Source organism: Electrona antarctica (genome assembly GCF_951216825.1).
Source record: "Electrona antarctica genome assembly, chromosome: 6".
NCBI classification, from domain to species: domain Eukaryota; kingdom Metazoa; phylum Chordata; class Actinopteri; order Myctophiformes; family Myctophidae; genus Electrona; species Electrona antarctica.
Window position 1 is genome coordinate 57,846,093 of NC_136811.1, and position 19,756 is coordinate 57,865,848.

The following is a 19,756-nucleotide window of genomic DNA, read 5'->3' on the forward strand; positions in this document are numbered from 1 at the left end:
TATTTTACTGTATTAATAAAAGTTACTGACAGGGCTGTCACCATTATGTTACTGTATTAATAACAGTCACTGACAGGGCTGTGTCACCATTATGTTACTGTATTAATAACAGTCACTGACGGGGCTGTGTCACCATTATGTTACTGTATTAATAACAGTCACTGACGGGGCTGTGTCACCATTATGTTACTGTATTAATAACAGTCACTGACGGGGCTGTCCCACCATTATGTTACTGTATTAATAACAGTCACTGACAGGGCTGTGTCACCATTATGTTACTGTATTAATAACAGTCACTGACAGGGCTGTGTCACCATTATGTTACAGTATTAATAACAGTCACTGACAGGGCTGTGTCACCATTATTTTACTGTATTAATAACAGTCACTGACGGGGCTGTGTCACCATTATGTTACTGTATTAATAACAGTCACTGACGGGGCTGTGTCACCATTATGTTACTGTATTAATAACAGTCACTGACGGGGCTGTGTCACCATTATGTTACTGTATTAATAACAGTCACTGACAGGGCTGTGTCACCATTATTTTACTGTATTAATAACAGTCACTGACGGGGCTGTGTCACCATTATTTTACTGTATTAATAACAGTCACTGACGGGGCTGTGTCACCATTATGTTACTGTATTAATAACAGTCACTGACAGGGCTGTGTCACCATTATTTTACTGTATTAATAACAGTCACTGACAGGGCTGTATCACCATTATGTTACTGTATTAATAACAGTCACTGACAGGGCTGTCCCACCATTATGTTACTGTATTAATAACAGTCACTGACAGGGCTGTGTCACCATTATGTTACTGTATTAATAACAGTCACTGACGGGGCTGTGTCACCATTATGTTACTGTATTAATAACAGTCACTGACAGGGCTGTACAACACATGTTCATATGGGGGTCCCTGGTACAACATAGTGTTCAGATGGGGGTCCCTGGTACAACACATGTTCAGATGGGGGTCCCTGGTACAACATAGTGTTCAGATGGGGGTCCCTGGTACAACACAGTCACTGACGGGGCTGTGTCACCATTATGTTACTGTATTAATAACAGTCACTGACGGGGCTGTGTCACCATTATTTTACTGTATTAATAAAAGTTACTGACAGGGCTGTCACCATTATGTTACTGTATTAATAACAGTCACTGACAGGGCTGTGTCACCATTATGTTACTGTATTAATAACAGTCACTGACGGGGCTGTGTCACCATTATGTTACTGTATTAATAACAGTCACTGACGGGGCTGTGTCACCATTATGTTACTGTATTAATAACAGTCACTGACGGGGCTGTCCCACCATTATGTTACTGTATTAATAACAGTCACTGACAGGGCTGTGTCACCATTATGTTACTGTATTAATAACAGTCACTGACAGGGCTGTGTCACCATTATGTTACAGTATTAATAACAGTCACTGACAGGGCTGTGTCACCATTATTTTACTGTATTAATAACAGTCACTGACGGGGCTGTGTCACCATTATGTTACTGTATTAATAACAGTCACTGACGGGGCTGTGTCACCATTATGTTACTGTATTAATAACAGTCACTGACGGGGCTGTGTCACCATTATGTTACTGTATTAATAACAGTCACTGACAGGGCTGTGTCACCATTATTTTACTGTATTAATAACAGTCACTGACGGGGCTGTGTCACCATTATTTTACTGTATTAATAACAGTCACTGACGGGGCTGTGTCACCATTATGTTACTGTATTAATAACAGTCACTGACAGGGCTGTGTCACCATTATTTTACTGTATTAATAACAGTCACTAACAGGGCTGTATCACCATTATGTTACTGTATTAATAACAGTCACTGACAGGGCTGTCCCACCATTATGTTACTGTATTAATAACAGTCACTGACAGGGCTGTGTCACCATTATGTTACTGTATTAATAACAGTCACTGACGGGGCTGTGTCACCATTATGTTACTGTATTAATAACAGTCACTGACAGGGCTGTACAACACATGTTCATATGGGGGTCCCTGGTACAACATAGTGTTCAGATGGGGGTCCCTGGTACAACACATGTTCAGATGGGGGTCCCTGGTACAACATAGTGTTCAGATGGGGGTCCCTGGTACAACACATGTTCAGATGGGGGTCCCTGGTACAACAGTGTTCAGATGGGGGTCCCTGGTACAACACATGTTCAGATGGGGGTCCCTGGTACAACATAGTGTTCAGATGGGGGTCCCTGGTACAACATAGTGTTCAGATGGGGGTCCCTGGTACAACATAGTGTTCAGATGGGGGTCCCTGGTACAACAGTGTTCAGATGGGGGTCCCTGGTACAACATAGTGTTCAGATGGGGGTCCCTGGTACAACATAGTGTTCAGATGGGGGTCCCTGGTACAACATAGTGTTCAGATGGGGGTCCCTGGTACAACATAGTGTTCAGATGGGGGTCCCTGGTACAACATAGTGTTCAGATGGGGGTCCCTGGTACAACACATGTTCAGATGGGGGTCCCTGGTACAACATAGTGTTCAGATGGGGGTCCCTGGTACAACATAGTGTTCAGATGGGGGTCCCTGGTACAACATAGTGTTCAGATGGGGGTCCCTGGTACAACAGTGTTCAGATGGGGGTCCCTGGTACAACATAGTGTTCAGATGGGGGTCCCTGGTACAACACATGTTCAGATGGGGGTCCCTGGTACAACATAGTGTTCAGATGGGGGTCCCTGGTACAACATAGTGTTCAGATGGGGGTCCCTGGTACAACATAGTGTTCAGATGGGGGTCCCTGGTACAACAGTGTGTAAACCAACATTTGAAGTGAACGGAGCTCCTGGCCCCTGTCTAGTTGAGTAAGTAGCATTCTTTTGTATTTTAGCAAACTGCTGGTAGTGGTACTCTAAGTACTTTTGTATTAGTATTATATTATTAGCTTGTGTGGTAGTCAGTAGTTTATAGTTGTATTGTTTGTGTTCAAGCAGTAGGCTTTGGACACTTTGGACTAGTGTAACTAGTTTCACCCTGTAATAGGCCACTTGATAAGTAGTATAGGCCACTTGATTTCCTTGTGAAGTGTGAAGTGAGTGGTTTAGCCAGCACAGCTCTAGGGATAAGTAGCCAGGTTGGGAGTATTCAATTCAGTGTGTAAACCAACATTTGAAGTGAACGGAGCTCCTGGCCCCTGTCTAGTTGAGTAAGTAGCATTCTTTTGTATTTTAGCAAACTGCTGGTAGTGGTACTCTAAGTACTTTTGTATTAGTATTATATTATTAGCTTGTGTGGTAGTCAGTAGTTTATAGTTGTATTGTTTGTGTTCAAGCAGTAGGCTTTGGACACTTTGGACTAGTGTAACTAGTTTCACCCTGTAATAGGCCACTTGATAAGTAGTATAGGCCACTTGATTTCCTTGTGAAGTGTGAAGTGAGTGGTTTAGCCAGCACAGCTCTAGGGATAAGTAGCCAGGTTGGGAGTATTCAATTCAGTGTGTAAACCAACATTTGAAGTGAACGGAGCTCCTGGCCCCTGTCTAGTTGAGTAAGTAGCATTCTTTTGTATTTTAGCAAACTGCTGGTAGTGGTACTCTAAGTACTTTTGTATTAGTATTATATTATTAGCTTGTGTGGTAGTCAGTAGTTTATAGTTGTATTGTTTGTGTTCAAGCAGTAGGCTTTGGACACTTTGGACTAGTGTAACTAGTTTCACCCTGTAATAGGCCACTTGATAAGTAGTATAGGCCACTTGATTTCCTTGTGAAGTGTGAAGTGAGTGGTTTAGCCAGCACAGCTCTAGGGATAAGTAGCCAGGTTGGGAGTATTCAATTCAGTGTGTAAACCAACATTTGAAGTGAACGGAGCTCCTGGCCCCTGTCTAGTTGAGTAAGTAGCATTCTTTTGTATTTTAGCAAACTGCTGGTAGTGGTACTCTAAGTACTTTTGTATTAGTATTATATTATTAGCTTGTGTGGTAGTCAGTAGTTTATAGTTGTATTGTTTGTGTTCAAGCAGTAGGCTTTGGACACTTTGGACTAGTGTAACTAGTTTCACCCTGTAATAGGCCACTTGATAAGTAGTATAGGCCACTTGATTTCCTTGTGAAGTGTGAAGTGAGTGGTTTAGCCAGCACAGCTCTAGGGATAAGTAGCCAGGTTGGGAGTATTCAATTCAGTGTGTAAACCAACATTTGAAGTGAACGGAGCTCCTGGCCCCTGTCTAGTTGAGTAAGTAGCATTCTTTTGTATTTTAGCAAACTGCTGGTAGTGGTACTCTAAGTACTTTTGTATTAGTATTATATTATTAGCTTGTGTGGTAGTCAGTAGTTTATAGTTGTATTGTTTGTGTTCAAGCAGTAGGCTTTGGACACTTTGGACTAGTGTAACTAGTTTCACCCTGTAATAGGCCACTTGATAAGTAGTATAGGCCACTTGATTTCCTTGTGAAGTGTGAAGTGAGTGGTTTAGCCAGCACAGCTCTAGGGATAAGTAGCCAGGTTGGGAGTATTCAATTCAGTGTGTAAACCAACATTTGAAGTGAACGGAGCTCCTGGCCCCTGTCTAGTTGAGTAAGTAGCATTCTTTTGTATTTTAGCAAACTGCTGGTAGTGGTACTCTAAGTACTTTTGTATTAGTATTATATTATTAGCTTGTGTGGTAGTCAGTAGTTTATAGTTGTATTGTTTGTGTTCAAGCAGTAGGCTTTGGACACTTTGGACTAGTGTAACTAGTTTCACCCTGTAATAGGCCACTTGATAAGTAGTATAGGCCACTTGATTTCCTTGTGAAGTGTGAAGTGAGTGGTTTAGCCAGCACAGCTCTAGGGATAAGTAGCCAGGTTGGGAGTATTCAATTCAGTGTGTAAACCAACATTTGAAGTGAACGGAGCTCCTGGCCCCTGTCTAGTTGAGTAAGTAGCATTCTTTTGTATTTTAGCAAACTGCTGGTAGTGGTACTCTAAGTACTTTTGTATTAGTATTATATTATTAGCTTGTGTGGTAGTCAGTAGTTTATAGTTGTATTGTTTGTGTTCAAGCAGTAGGCTTTGGACACTTTGGACTAGTGTAACTAGTTTCACCCTGTAATAGGCCACTTGATAAGTAGTATAGGCCACTTGATTTCCTTGTGAAGTGTGAAGTGAGTGGTTTAGCCAGCACTCCTGGCAGACGATTAGCAATCAGTTGGAGTGGCCTTATACCACCAGCCGAAAGCGTCAGCTGTTAAGCGGCGGCCAGCAAACGAAGTCGGACTTTGACAAAGTCGCAGCCAGGCGAACAAAGGCGACAGGCGACTTTGTCAAAGTCCGACTTCGTCACTGAACGATAAGCTGTAGCATTGATTAGTGACATATATAGTAGTGTGATAGATATAGTAGTGTATTGTAGTATATGTTTAGTGATCTACAATGTGTTTTCTTCCTATTCCTGTCCTCTCTTCTTCCTGGCGGTCGCACAAACACTGGGTTACACCCAGATGTCGCGACACAACTAATCTCATCTATCCTACTCTTTCAACTCACGTCGAGCAAGTGGTAACGGGAGGGCTTTGGAATTGCCACTCGGCTGTGGTGGAAGGCAAATCTGCTTTCATCTCAGCCTACGCATCCTTGCTCTCCCTTAACTTCCTTGCTCTGACTGAGACCTGGATCAGACCAGAAAACACTGCTACGCCCGCGGCTCTGTCAGATGTGTACTCTTTCTCTCACACTCCCAGAGCCGTGCGGACAGGTGGTGGGGTTGGTCTGCTAATTTCCAGAAAATGGAAATGCTCTCCTGTTTCACTGTCGCAATTCTCTCCTACCTCATTTGAATTTCATGTGGTCACTGTTTCTCATCCAGTCAAGCTCACCATTGCAGTTGTTTATCGCCCACCGGGCCCTGCTGGTGGCTTCCTGGAGGAGCTGGACCATCTAGTCTCCCACTTCCCTGTCGATGGCTCTGGATTCATCCTTCTGGGTGACTTCAACCTCCCGACTGAGAAGCAGCTAGACCCACTACTTTCGTTTCTCGCCGCCTTTGACCTAGTTATTTCCCCATCTCCTCCTACCCATGAGGCGGGCAACCAACTGGACCTGATCTTCACCAGAGGCTGCTCTATTGCTAACCTGTCTGTCACTCCTCTTTCCAGTGAAAAGGGTAAGAAACTCTCTGATCACTACTTCATGTCCTACTCTCTCTCTCTCTCCTCTCCCCCCTCACAGCCCCTCCCTACCCACATGATTTCCTCACGTCACAATCTTCGTTCACTTTCCTCCACTGATCTTTCCTCTTCTGTTCTCTCTGCTCTCCCTGCCCCTGAATCCTTTGCTCTTCTATCCCCTGATACCGCCACAGATCTTCTTTTCTCTACTCTATCCTCTTCTCTCGACCATCTCTGTCCCCTCACCACCAGGCCTGCACGCCAAACTCCACCTGCCACCTGGTTGTCGGACTCAGTGCGGACTGAGAGACGGAGCCTGAGAGCGGCTGAGCGCAAATGGAGAAATGGCAACCTCCCGGAGGACCTTCTCACCTTCCAATCTCTCATTTCTACTTTTTCCTCCTCTCTATCAGCTGCTAAAGCTGCTTTTTTCTGCACTAAAATTCAGGCTTCTGCTTCCAACCCTAAAAAACTCTTTGAAACTTTCTCCTCTCTCCTACAACCACCACCCCCTCCTCCCTCCTCGTCCCTCCTCCCTGACGACTTCGCCAACTTCTTTGACAAGAAGGTGAACGATATCCGATCCTCCTTCCCTCCTCCCCCGGCTGGTGCCCTGCGCACTACCCACCCCCGTCTGCCTGCCACCCCCCCCTCTCTACCTTCATCTACTCCTCTTCCCCCCCCCATCCCCTCTCTATCCCACTTCTCTCCCCTCTCCCCTAACGAGGTCCTTCTCCTTGTTACCTCTAGTCGCCCCACCTCATGCTCTCTGGACCCGGTCCCATCCACTCTGTTGCAGTCTATTGCACCTGAACTTCTTCCCTTCTTAACCCACCTTATTAACACCTCTCTGACATCTGGCTACTTTCCCTCTACTTTCAAGACTGCCAGAGTCACCCCCCTCCTGAAGAAACCGACACTTGACCCCTCTGAGATCAAGAACTACAGACCGGTTTCCCTTCTATCCTTCCTATCTAAAACTCTTGAACGTGCTGTCTTTAAACAACTGTCCTCCTATCTCCACCAGAACAACCTCCTGGACTCCAACCAGTCTGGGTTCAAAGTGGGTCACTCGACAGAGACTGCCCTGCTGGCAGTGACGGAGTCGCTCCATGCCGCTAGAGCGAACTCTCTCTCCTCCGTCCTGATACTCCTGGACCTGTCTGCAGCGTTCGACACGGTGAACCATCAGATCCTCCTCTCCACCCTCGAGGGGATGGGTGTCTCAGGCTCTGCACTCTCCCTGTTTGCATCCTACCTGACGGGTCGCTCCTACCAGGTGATGCTGAGAGGGTCTGTGTCAGAACCACACAGGCTCACAACTGGGGTTCCCCAAGGCTCGGTTCTGGGTCCTCTTCTTTTCTCTCTCTACACTACATCTCTGGGTGCTGTCATCCACTCCCATGGCTTTTCCTACCACTGCTATGCCGATGACACCCAGCTGATCCTCTCATTCCCCCCCTCTGATACCCAAGTGGAGGCACGCATTGCTGCTTGTCTGGCTGACATCTCCGCGTGGATGTCGACAAACCACCTGAAGCTCAACCTGGACAAGACCGAGCTGATGTTCCTCCCGGGGAAGGGCTGTCCGCACCGAGACATGGCCATCACCATTGATAATGCTGTGGTGACCTCAACTCGGACTGCGAAAAATCTGGGTGTGACCCTGGACGATCAACTGACGTTCTCGGCAAACATCGCATCAGTGACAAGGTCCTGCAGATTCCTCCTCTACAACATCAGGAGGATTCGCCCCTTCCTCACGGAGAAGGCAGCCCAGGTGCTCATCCAGGCTCTCGTCATCTCCCGCCTGGACTACTGCAACTCCCTCCTTGCCGGTGCTCCGGCATCTGCCATCAGACCTCTGGAGCTTGTTCAGAAAGCTGCGGCTCGTCTGGTGTTCAACCGCCCCAAGTTCTCCCACACAACCATCCTTCTCCGTTCTCTACACTGGCTCCCCGTAGCGGCCCGCATCCAGTTCAAAACCCTGGTGTTAGCCTATAGGGCAGTGAAAGGAACAGCTCCTTCCTACCTCCGGGCTATGGTCGATGCCTACACCCCTGCCCGACCACTTCGGTCTGCCACCTCGGGGCGACTGATTGCCTCGTCACTCAAGGGTCCTTCTGGCCGATCCACACGGTCACGACTCTTTTCTGTTCTGGCCCCACAGTGGTGGAATGAACTCCCCACTGATGTTAGGACAGCAGAGTCACTGCCCATATTTCGCCGCAGGTTGAAAACCCACCTCTTCAGGAAACACTACCCTTCCTCTCTGCCTGACCTACTTGTTGTTAACTAGTTGTACGAACGCTTGTTTTCTATTGTTGTATTGTTTATTGGATCTTGTTTAGTCGATACACTTAATTGTTTTAGCTCATGCTCATTTGATTTAGCTATTTTGTCTCATCTGTTTAAGGAAATAGGTAGCTGATATATTGCACTTTTACCTTAGCGCTAGGTATACTCTTGGTTGCTTGTTTTTGCAGAAAATGCACTAAAGACTTCTGGTGATTAGTAGTTTTTGTTCCCTACCTATGTTGAATACACTTATTGTAAGTCGCTTTGGATAAAAGCGTCTGCTAAATGACTGTAATGTAATGTAATGTAATGTAACAGTGTTCAGATGGGGGTCCCTGGTACAACATAGTGTTCAGATGGGGGTGCCTGGTACAACACATGTTCAGATGGGGGTCCCTGGTACAACATAGTGTTCAGATGGGGGTCCCTGGTACAACATAGTGTTCAGATGGGGGTCCCTGGTACAACATAGTGTTCAGATGGGGGTCCCTGGTACAACAGTGTTCAGATGGGGGTCCCTGGTACAACATAGTGTTCAGATGGGGGTCCCTGGTACAACACATGTTCAGATGGGTCCCTGGTACAACATAGTGTTCAGATGGGGGTCCCTGGTACAACACATGTTCAGATGGGGGTCCCTGGTACAACACATGTTCAGATGGGGGTCCCTGGTACAACATAGTGTTCAGATGGGGGTCCCTGGTACAACATAGTGTTCAGATGGGGGTCCCTGGTACAACATAGTGTTCAGATGGGGGTCCCTGGTACAACAGTGTTCAGATGGGGGTCCCTGGTACAACATAGTGTTCAGATGGGGGTCCCTGGTACAACATAGTGTTCAGATGGGGGTCCCTGGTACAACATAGTGTTCAGATGGGGGTCCCTGGTACAACATAGTGTTCAGATGGGGGTCCCTGGTACAACACATGTTCAGATGGGGGTCCCTGGTACAACATAGTGTTCAGATGGGGGTCCCTGGTACAACATAGTGTTCAGATGGGGGTCCCTGGTACAACAGTGTTCAGATGGGGGTCCCTGGTACAACATAGTGTTCAGATGGGGGTCCCTGGTACAACATAGTGTTCAGATGGGGGTCCCTGGTACAACACATGTTCAGATGGGGGTCCCTGGTACAACATAGTGTTCAGATGGGGGTCCCTGGTACAACATAGTGTTCAGATGGGGGTCCCTGGTACAACATAGTGTTCAGATGGGGGTCCCTGGTACAACACATGTTCAGATGGGGGTCCCTGGTACAACAGTGTTCAGATGGGGGTCCCTGGTACAACATAGTGTTCAGATGGGGGTCCCTGGTACAACATAGTGTTCAGATGGGGGTCCCTGGTACAACATAGTGTTCAGATGGGGGTCCCTGGTACAACAGTGTGTTCAGATGGGGGTCCCTGGTACAACACAGTGTTCAGATGGGGGTCCCTGGTACAACATAGTGTTCAGATGGGGGTCCCTGGTACAACATAGTGTTCAGATGGGGGTCCCTGGTACAACATAGTGTTCAGATGGGGGTCCCTGGTACAACATAGTGTTCAGATGGGGGTCCCTGGTACAACAGTGTTCAGATGGGGGTCCCTGGTACAACATAGTGTTCAGATGGGGGTCCCTGGTACAACATAGTGTTCAGATGGGGGTCCCTGGTAGGTACAACATAGTGTTCAGATGGGGGTCCCTGGTACAACATAGTGTTCAGATGGGGGTCCCTGGTACAACATAGTGTTCAGATGGGGGTCCCTGGTACAACATAGTGTTCAGATGGGGGTCCCTGGTACAACATAGTGTTCAGATGGGGGTCCCTGGTACAACATAGTGTTCAGATGGGGGTCCCTGGTACAACAGTGTTCAGATGGGGGTCCCTGGTACAACATAGTGTTCAGATGGGGGTCCCTGGTACAACATAGTGTTCAGATGGGGGTCCCTGGTAGGTACAACATAGTGTTCAGATGGGGGTCCCTGGTACAACATAGTGTTCAGATGGGGGTCCCTGGTACAACATAGTGTTCAGATGGGGGTCCCTGGTACAACATAGTGTTCAGATGGGGGTCCCTGGTACAACACATGTTCAGATGGGGGTCCCTGGTACAACATAGTGTTCAGATGGGGGTCCCTGGTACAACATAGTGTTCAGATGGGGGTCCCTGGTACAACATAGTGTTCAGATGGGGGTCCCTGGTACAACACATGTTCAGATGGGGGTCCCTGGTACAACACATGTTCAGATGGGGGTCCCTGGTACAACATAGTGTTCAGATGGGGGTCCCTGGTACAACATAGTGTTCAGATGGGGGTCCCTGGTACAACACATGTTCAGATGGGGGTCCCTGGTACAACACATGTTCAGATGGGGGTCCCTGGTACAACATAGTGTTCAGATGGGGGTCCCTGGTACAACATAGTGTTCAGATGGGGGTCCCTGGTACAACATAGTGTTCAGATGGGGGTCCCTGGTACAACATAGTGTTCAGATGGGGGTCCCTGGTACAACATAGTGTTCAGATGGGGGTCCCTGGTACAACATAGTGTTCAGATGGGGGTCCCTGGTACAACACATGTTCAGATGGGGGTCCCTGGTACAACATAGTGTTCAGATGGGGGTCCCTGGTACAACATAGTGTTCAGATGGGGGTCCCTGGTACAACATAGTGTTCAGATGGGGGTCCCTGGTACAACATAGTGTTCAGATGGGGGTCCCTGGTACAACATAGTGTTCAGATGGGGGTCCCTGGTACAACATAGTGTTCAAATGGGGGTCCCTGGTACAACACATGTTCAGATGGGGGTCCCTGGTACAACATAGTGTTCAGATGGGGGTCCCTGGTACAACATAGTGTTCAGATGGGGGTCCCTGGTACAACACATGTTCAGATGGGGGTCCCTGGTACAACATAGTGTTCAGATGGGGGTCCCTGGTACAACATAGTGTTCAGATGGGGGTCCCTGGTACAACATAGTGTTCAGATGGGGGTCCCTGGTACAACATAGTGTTCAGATGGGGGTCCCTGGTACAACATAGTGTTCAGATGGGGGTCCCTGACATTAATTCGGGGTCCGTTTAACTCCTTGACATGAGAAGGTTTGAGAAGCACTGTAAATATTCCTCACACATGCAGTGTGACCACTAGATGGCAGCAAGACGTCGGTATTCCAGTCTGTTCCATGACACAAGACTCTAAACAATGTGTAAGTTTTCACCTGCTCTACGTCTCTCTCTCTCTCTCTCTCTCTCTCTCTCTCTCTCTCTCTCTCTCTCTCTCTCTCTCTCTCTCTCTCCCCTAATGATCATCTACAACAGTGTTGATGTCAAGGACTCCCAAAATGATACTCATTAATTGCCCCAGAATGTGCTCTGGATGTTAGGGTTGAGACTAGAGTATGAGCACATATCTCAGTTTTATGATGACGGAATAGCCTATATAGGCCTACCTGCCTGTGACAAATCACCCTCCATTTGCATCGATTTGCATTATCTAATGGTTATGGAAGCAGATGCTTCTAATCTGTCGTGTAAACAAGGGTACTTCTTGTCACCGCTGGCGCTGAATGCAGATGGAGGTTGTTGTTCTCTCTGCTGGCGCTGAATGCAGATGGAGGTTGTTGTTCTCTCTCTCTCTCTCTCTCTCTCTCTCTCTCTCTCTCTCTCCCGCTGGCGCTGAGTGCAGATGGAGGTTGTTGTTCTCTCTTGGCTTGTTTTAGAATGAAAGGGTTAAAACCCTATGTTTCAGAGTGCAGATGGAGGTTGTTGTTCTCTCTTGGCTTGATTTACGCATTTGACGGCAGACTCTATTGGACATTGCAACTGCTTCTATAACCAGTGTATTTTGAGTTTATTTTATTCGATTGAATATTATTAAACATGGTAATGGTAATACATTTATTTCCAATCTTTTTAAAGGACCACTTCACCACTTTTCAACGTATCTTCATATAATTGGTCCTCACTAAATGTTCATGATAAAACACCACCATTTTTCAACGGGTTTAATGTTTGTCTTTAGTTCAATGTTTGTTTTGTAAACGCCATTGACAATGAAGGGAAAATGTACGTCATAATGTGTCATTTACGTCATAGCCTATTGTCTCGTTATTGTTATTGCCGTTTAATGTTTGTGTTTGCACCGTTTGTTTCACATCACCATTATACATCACCTAATCAACATGAGTTAGACTTTAATATATTAGCGCCCCTCACTTCACACGGGTGTGATTTTTTTTCTACTCTAGTCTGTGTCTCATAGGAGGGCTGTGAGCAGTTCAGAAACCCGTCCACCAGTGACATCATCGTTGTTAGGCAGATTTTCTTTTAAAGATGGAGTGCCATGATTATTTTCCACCCTAAAACATGATCATTAGGTATTATTATAATATAAGGAGGAAGAACTTTTTCCAAAAAGTGTACGGTATTTGTTAAAATCATGCTTTTTCTGTACTGATTACAGTGCAACACTATCTCTCTCTTTGTTTCTAGCACAACAGCGCCACTATTGCCCCTACTGGTACTCTAAACATAGGGACATAGGTTGGGACATAGGGACATTGCTGTAAGAAACTCCATGAATTCAAGGTGTGTAATCGATTGAAAAATAAGTGCCACTCGAGCTCTTCCTGTTGAATATTTCCAACAAAGGCACTCAGGAGACGAGTCACCAACCTCCTTGATTGTTCTGGATCCTCTTCAAGTTCTGATCTAAGATGACAGAGGCTGAGTGTTGTTGGTCCAGTTAGTTCACTATCACACCATATGTGTGTGTGTGTGTGTGTGTGTGTGTGTGTGTGTGTGTGTGTGTGTGTGCGTGCGTGCGTGCGTGCGTGCGTGCGTGCGTGCGTGCGTGCGTGCGTGCGTGCGTTGTGTGTCTGCTTGCCAGACGATAAGAGCCGTCCTGGACTGCTGACAAACGGGGAGACATTTTAAATTCACCAGGGTCTGCTTGGGGAAGGGAAGGGAAGGGGTACTTCCCTCTGCATGGGGTAACACTTGCTATGCATCCCTATGTCTATATATGATGCATTATAAATGTATTCGTCCATGGACCCATAGAAACTATATGCGCAATTTCATTACAAACCGGATATCGCCAACATTACAGCAGATTAAAAGAAATGCCACATTGCCGATTAATACATTTCAGGCACAGTCAAGGGCCTGCTGCATGCGCCGGTGTTATTGTTCATTAATGGAACTATATAAGTGACGGCGGGCGATAATTCAGTCCATTCAGAGAGAATGTAACGGGAGTGCCCTCCGCGTGACACGCTTTAGCCAGCAATCTAGTCATGCAGCTCTTTAACACCGATATCTGTTCATTCTACATGTCTGAATGGAGGCAGTAATTACAGTGCACTCTTATACCCCCCCCCCCCCCCCCCCCCGACTACCCCCCACCGACTACCCCCCACCGCCTGCAACCCCCCCCCCCTGCAAGACACTGCAGCCTGAGACCAACATTCATGGCGTTAACTGAATATTTATGTGTGTGCGTGTGCGCGCGCGCGTGCGTGTGTGCGTGCGCGCGCGCGTGTGTGTGTGTGTGTGTGCGTGCGTGCGTGCGTGCATGCGTGCGTGTGTGTGCAAACAGTGTTCTCAAGGGTGCGTGTGTGCGTGCGTGCGAGCAAACACTGTTCTCAAGGGTGCGTGTGTGCGTGCGTGCGAGCAAACAGTGTTCCCAAGGGTATAGTAGTTAAAACCAGACAAACTGTTTAAAAGAATGTCATGGTGATTTTTGGTGTAAAAACCTTGAAAAATGTGTTTTCATGGTGATAACAATAAACAATGACTTAAAGCTATCCGTTGGTTCCACAGGATGGATCCGTCTCCAAATGCACCCAGCCCGCCCACCCATCTGACAGAGTAGCATGTTGAGTGGCCCGATGGGTGGACCGTGGTGTGAGCCACCCATCTGACAGAGTAGCATGTTGAGTGGCCCGATGGGTGGACCGTGGTGTGAGCCACCCATCTGACAGAGTAGCATGTTGAGTGGCCCGATGGGTGGACCGTGGTGTGAGCCACCCATCTGACAGAGTAGCATGTTGAGTGGTCAGATGGGTGGACCGTGGCGTGATCCACCCATCTGACAGAGTAGCATGTTGAGTGGCCCGATGGGTGGACCGTGGCGTGATCCACCCATCTGACAGAGTAGCATGTTGAGTGGTCAGATGGGTGGACCGTGGCGTGATCCACCCATCAAACAGAGTAGCATGTTGAGTGGTCAGATGGGTGGACCGTGCAGGTGTGATCCACCCATCTGACAGAGTAGCATGTTGAGTGGTCAGATGGGTGGACCGTGGCGTGATCCACCCATCAAACAGAGTAGCATGTTGAGTGGTCAGATGGGTGGACCGTGCAGGTGTGATCCACCCATCTGACAGAGTAGCATGTTGAGTGGTCAGATGGGTGGACCGTGCAGGTGTGATCCACCCATCTGACAGAGTAGCATGTTGAGTGGTCAGATGGGTGGACCGTGGTGTGATCCACCCATCTGACAGAGTAGCATGTTGAGTGGCCCGATGGGTGGACCGTGGTGTGATCCACCCATCTGACAGAGTAGCATGTTGAGTGGTCAGATGGGTGGTCCGTGGTGTGATCCACCCGAGTTTTCGTATAGTCTGATGGGTGGACCGTGCAGATCCACCATGAATATTATGGAAGCTATTCAATGTAATGCTACCATGACCAGTGACGTACTCACATTTTCACTGGAGTAAAAGTACAAATATCATTTACTCTGATGCACAAGGACTTAACCCATTCAGGGCGGGATCCCCTTTTGGTGTTTTAAGCATTATGCTATACTTTAAATATTGAAAAACAGCAGATCTACAAGCTCATAGCGCGGCACCGAGTGCTGCGCTACGAGCTTGTAGTTCTGCTATTTTTGAAAAATCTTGAAAATGTGGTGCACATTTTTGAATATATATTCCAATTCCAATTGAGAAATACTCTGTTACAAGTTACACACCTGCAAAATTATTGTCATAAAAACATGCCTACAGTATTTCTCTCAATAATTAATTTTTGTTTGTGTAAAAATCTTTCGAAAAAATAGCAGATCTGCAAGATCATAACTTGATGCTTTGCAACACTAACTCTTTTTGATACTGAGACAGTCATGGCGGCAAGACTAACTGTTCAGGAGAGGAGAAAATAAGACTAACTGTTCAGGAGAGGAGAAAACAAGACTAACTGTTCAGGAGAGGAGAAAACAAGACTAACTGTTCAGGAGAGGAGAAAACAAGACTAACTGTTCAGGAGAGGAGAAAACAAGACTAACTGTTCAGGAGAGGAGAAAACAATGATTTTATTTCCTTTTTTGTATCCACAATGCGTTTATAGCACAGGCAGACTCTTCACATACTGGAGCATGTCTGAAATACACGTCAGAGCTGAAATTGACATGTAAATATGAAATAAATGCTTAAACATGTAACTAGGTGTAATGTTAGAGACCACAGAAGACATGTAAATATGAAATAAATGCTTAAACATGTAGCTATATGTTAGAGACCACAGAAGACATGTAAATATGAAATAAATGCTTAAACATGTAGCTAGGTGTAATGTTAGAGTCCACAGAAGACATGTAAATATGAAATAAATGCTTAAACATGTAGCTAGGTGTAATGTTAGAGACCACAGAAGACATGTAAATATGAAATAAATGCTTAAACATGTAGCTATAGGTGTAATGTTAGAGACCACAGAAGACATATAAATATGAAATAAATGCTTAAACATGTAGCTATAGGTGTAATGTTAGAGACCACAGAAGACATGTAAATATGAAATAAATGCTTAAACATGTAGCTATAGGTGTAATGTTAGAGACCACAGAAGACATGTAAATATGAAATAAATGCTTAAACATGTAGCTATAGGTGTAATGTTAGAGACCACAGAAGACATGTAAATATGAAATAAATGCTTAAACATGTGTAATGTTAGAGTCCACAGAAGACATGTAAATATGAAATAAATGCTTAAACATGTAGCTAGGTGTAATGTTAGAGACCACAGAAGACATGTAAATATGAAATAAATGCTTAAACATGTAGCTATAGGTGTAATGTTAGAGACCACAGAAGACATGTAACTATGAAATAAATGCTTAAACATGTAGCTATAGGTGTAATGTTAGAGTCCACAGAAGACATGTAAATATGAAATAAATGCTTAAACATGTAGCTAGGTGTAATGTTAGAGTCCACAGAAGACATGTAAATATGAAATAAATGTTTAAACATGTAGCCAGTTGTAATGTTAGAGTCCACAGAAGACATGTAAATATGAAATAAATGTTTAAACATGTAGCTATAGGTGTAATGTTAGAGTCCACAGAAGACATGTAAATATGAAATAAATGCTTAAACATGTAGCTAGGTGTAATGTTAGAGACCGCACAGAAGTGAACATTTCAAGCCTGTTTTCTCAACTCGCTGTTTCACTGCAAGACATTACTCTATAAGCCATATCTCCAATACTGGTGGGTCAAACTGAACAACCAATATGTCAATTTGAAGCTATGATTCCCTGCTTTCACATGACATATGAAATATATGCGAAGAGGGGCACAACCACGGGCGGGACTTGACAAAGGGTGAAGGTTGAGAAGTGGTGAAGTGGTCCTTTAAAAGCAGAGTATTGTGACTAAAGTGTACTCAGTGAGTTTCGAGCCGTGTCCGCAGTGGTTTTCAACCAGTGGTCCGGGGACCACCAGTGGGCCTTGAGGGGGTTCCAGGTGGTCCAAAATCTGGTCCAATAACGACCACATAATATTCTACGAGAGGCTAAATGTAATAAATCTAATTGGGTGGTTCCGTACGTGGCTCAAATGCAGATTAAACAATAGAGCACCGAAGTCTGACGTCAACATTGGTAGAGGGCGCTATAAGTCCACAGGTTCATGTACTTTTTATTTGCATTGTAATCCCCATAGGGGAGATTTTAGATCGCCTCATATATGAACTGTGTTTGAAAAATAAACAAATCATCCCGGCCGCTTCACTCACATGGATATGAAGAATCAACTGACTGAGAGAAAACGCTAATGTTGCTGCTACTACATTAGTTAAAATTTTGCTAGAGACAGACTGTATCATGAGTGACTGACTGTCGCAAACGATACAGACACAACTGACAAAAACGATTTTAAGATGAGCCCATGTTATTCTCCATAGAGAAATTACTTCCGAGGAACCAGCTGGGGAATCGAGGGGACGAGCGAGTGACGTCAGAACTTCGGCGCTCTATGGGCCTTGATATAATGAAACAGGTTTAAAACCACCGTTTACTGTTTATAGAGCAGAAAGCCAGTGAATGTGCAGTGGTTGGAGGAGTCGTGGTAGAGCCTGAAGAACCAGCCCCCGTGGCTCCCGGGCAGCCTCATGTCAACGGCGTCTCCCTTCTTCAGCTCCACCGTCAGGCCGTTGGACACGTACTCCTTCCCCACGTGACTGTTGTACCCCTGGGCGCCGACGAGCAGCTGGCCGTTTTTATGCATGGGGATCGCCACGTCCTCCGACTGCCCGAAGTTAGCCGCGGTGAATCTGAAGTAATAAACACCTCTCACCGGGGCGTGGAAAACACCTGGACAACAAACAAACAAACAAACAAACAAACAAACAGATAAGCACACACACACACGCACAGACGCACACGGGTCATGTTGACACTGATAAACACTAAATAAACATTAATTGCTGGTAAATGGTGCATTTATATAGCGCCTTTATCCAAGGCGCTTTACATATAGATGAGGTGATTGAGTCCATGTTTCTTATATCAGGGGGGAGGGCGTTCCAGAGGTGAGGGGCAGAGCGGCTGAAAGCTCTTGACCGCATGGTGGAAAGAATATATATGCAAAGATTTGTGCCACATTTTCAAGTCTTTTGAAAAATAGCAGACCTACAAGCTCGTATAGCGCGGCACTCGGCGGCACCGACCGCATCTCCACTAGCTAAAGGGTTAGGGTTCACCTACCGCATCTCCACTAGCTAAAGGGTTAGGGTTCACCTACCGCATCTCCACTAGCTAAAGGGTTAGGGTTCACCTACCGCATCTCCACTAGCTAAAGACCGCCGACACCTACCGCCTCTCCACTAGCTACAGAGTGCTGGGTTCACCGACAGCATCTCCACTAGCTAAAGGGTTAGGGTTCACCTACCGCATCTCCACTAGCTAAAGGGTTAGGGTTCACCTACCGCATCTCCACTAGCTAAAGGGTTAGGGTTCACCTACCGCATCTCCACTAGCTAAAGACCGCCGACACCTACCGCCTCTCCACTAGCTACAGAGTGCTGGGTTCACCGACAGCATCTCCACTAGCTAAAGAGTGCTGGGTTCACCTACCGCATCTCCACTAGCTAAAGAGTTAGGGTTCACCTACCGCATCTCCACTAGCTAAAGGGTTAGGGTTCACCTACCGCATCTCCACTAGCTAAAGGGTTAGGGTTCACCTACCGCATCTCCACTAGCTAAAGGGTTAGGGTTCACCTACAGCATCTCCACTAGCTAAAGGGTTAGGGTTCACCTACCGCATCTCCACTAGCTAAAGAGTGCTGGGTTCACCGACCGCATCTCCACTAGCTAAAGGGTTAGGGTTCACCTACCGCATCTCCACTAGCTAAAGGGTTAGGGTTCACCTACAGCATCTCCACTAGCTAAAGGGTTAGGGTTCACCTACCGCATCTCCACTAGCTAAAGGGTTAGGGTTCACCTACCGCATCTCCACTAGCTAAAGAGTGCTGGGTTCACCGACCGCATCTCCACTAGCTAAAGGGTTAGGGTTCACCTACCGCATCTCCACTAGCTAAAGGGTGCTGGGTTCACCTACCGCATCTCCACTAGCTAAAGAGTGCTGGGTTCACCGACCGCATCTCCACAGCTAAAGAGTGCTGGGTTCACCTACCGCATCTCCACTAGCTAAAGAGAGCTGGGTTCACCTACCGCATCTCCACTAGCTAAAGAGTGCTGGGTTCACCGACCGCATCTCCACTAGCTAAAGGGTTAGGGTTCACCGACCGCATCTCCACAGCTAAAGAGTGCTGGGTTCACCTACCGCATCTCCACTAGCTAAAGGGTTAGGGTTCACCGACCGCATCTCCACTAGCTAAAGGGTTAGGGTTCACCTACCGCATCTCCACTAGCTAAAGGGTTAGGGTTCACCTACAGCATCTCCACTAGCTAAAGAGTGCTGGGTTCACCTACCGCATCTCCACAGCTAAAGAGTGCTGGGTTCACCTACCGCATCTCCACAGCTAAAGAGTGCTGGGTTCACCTACCGCATCTCCACAGCTAAAGAGTGCTG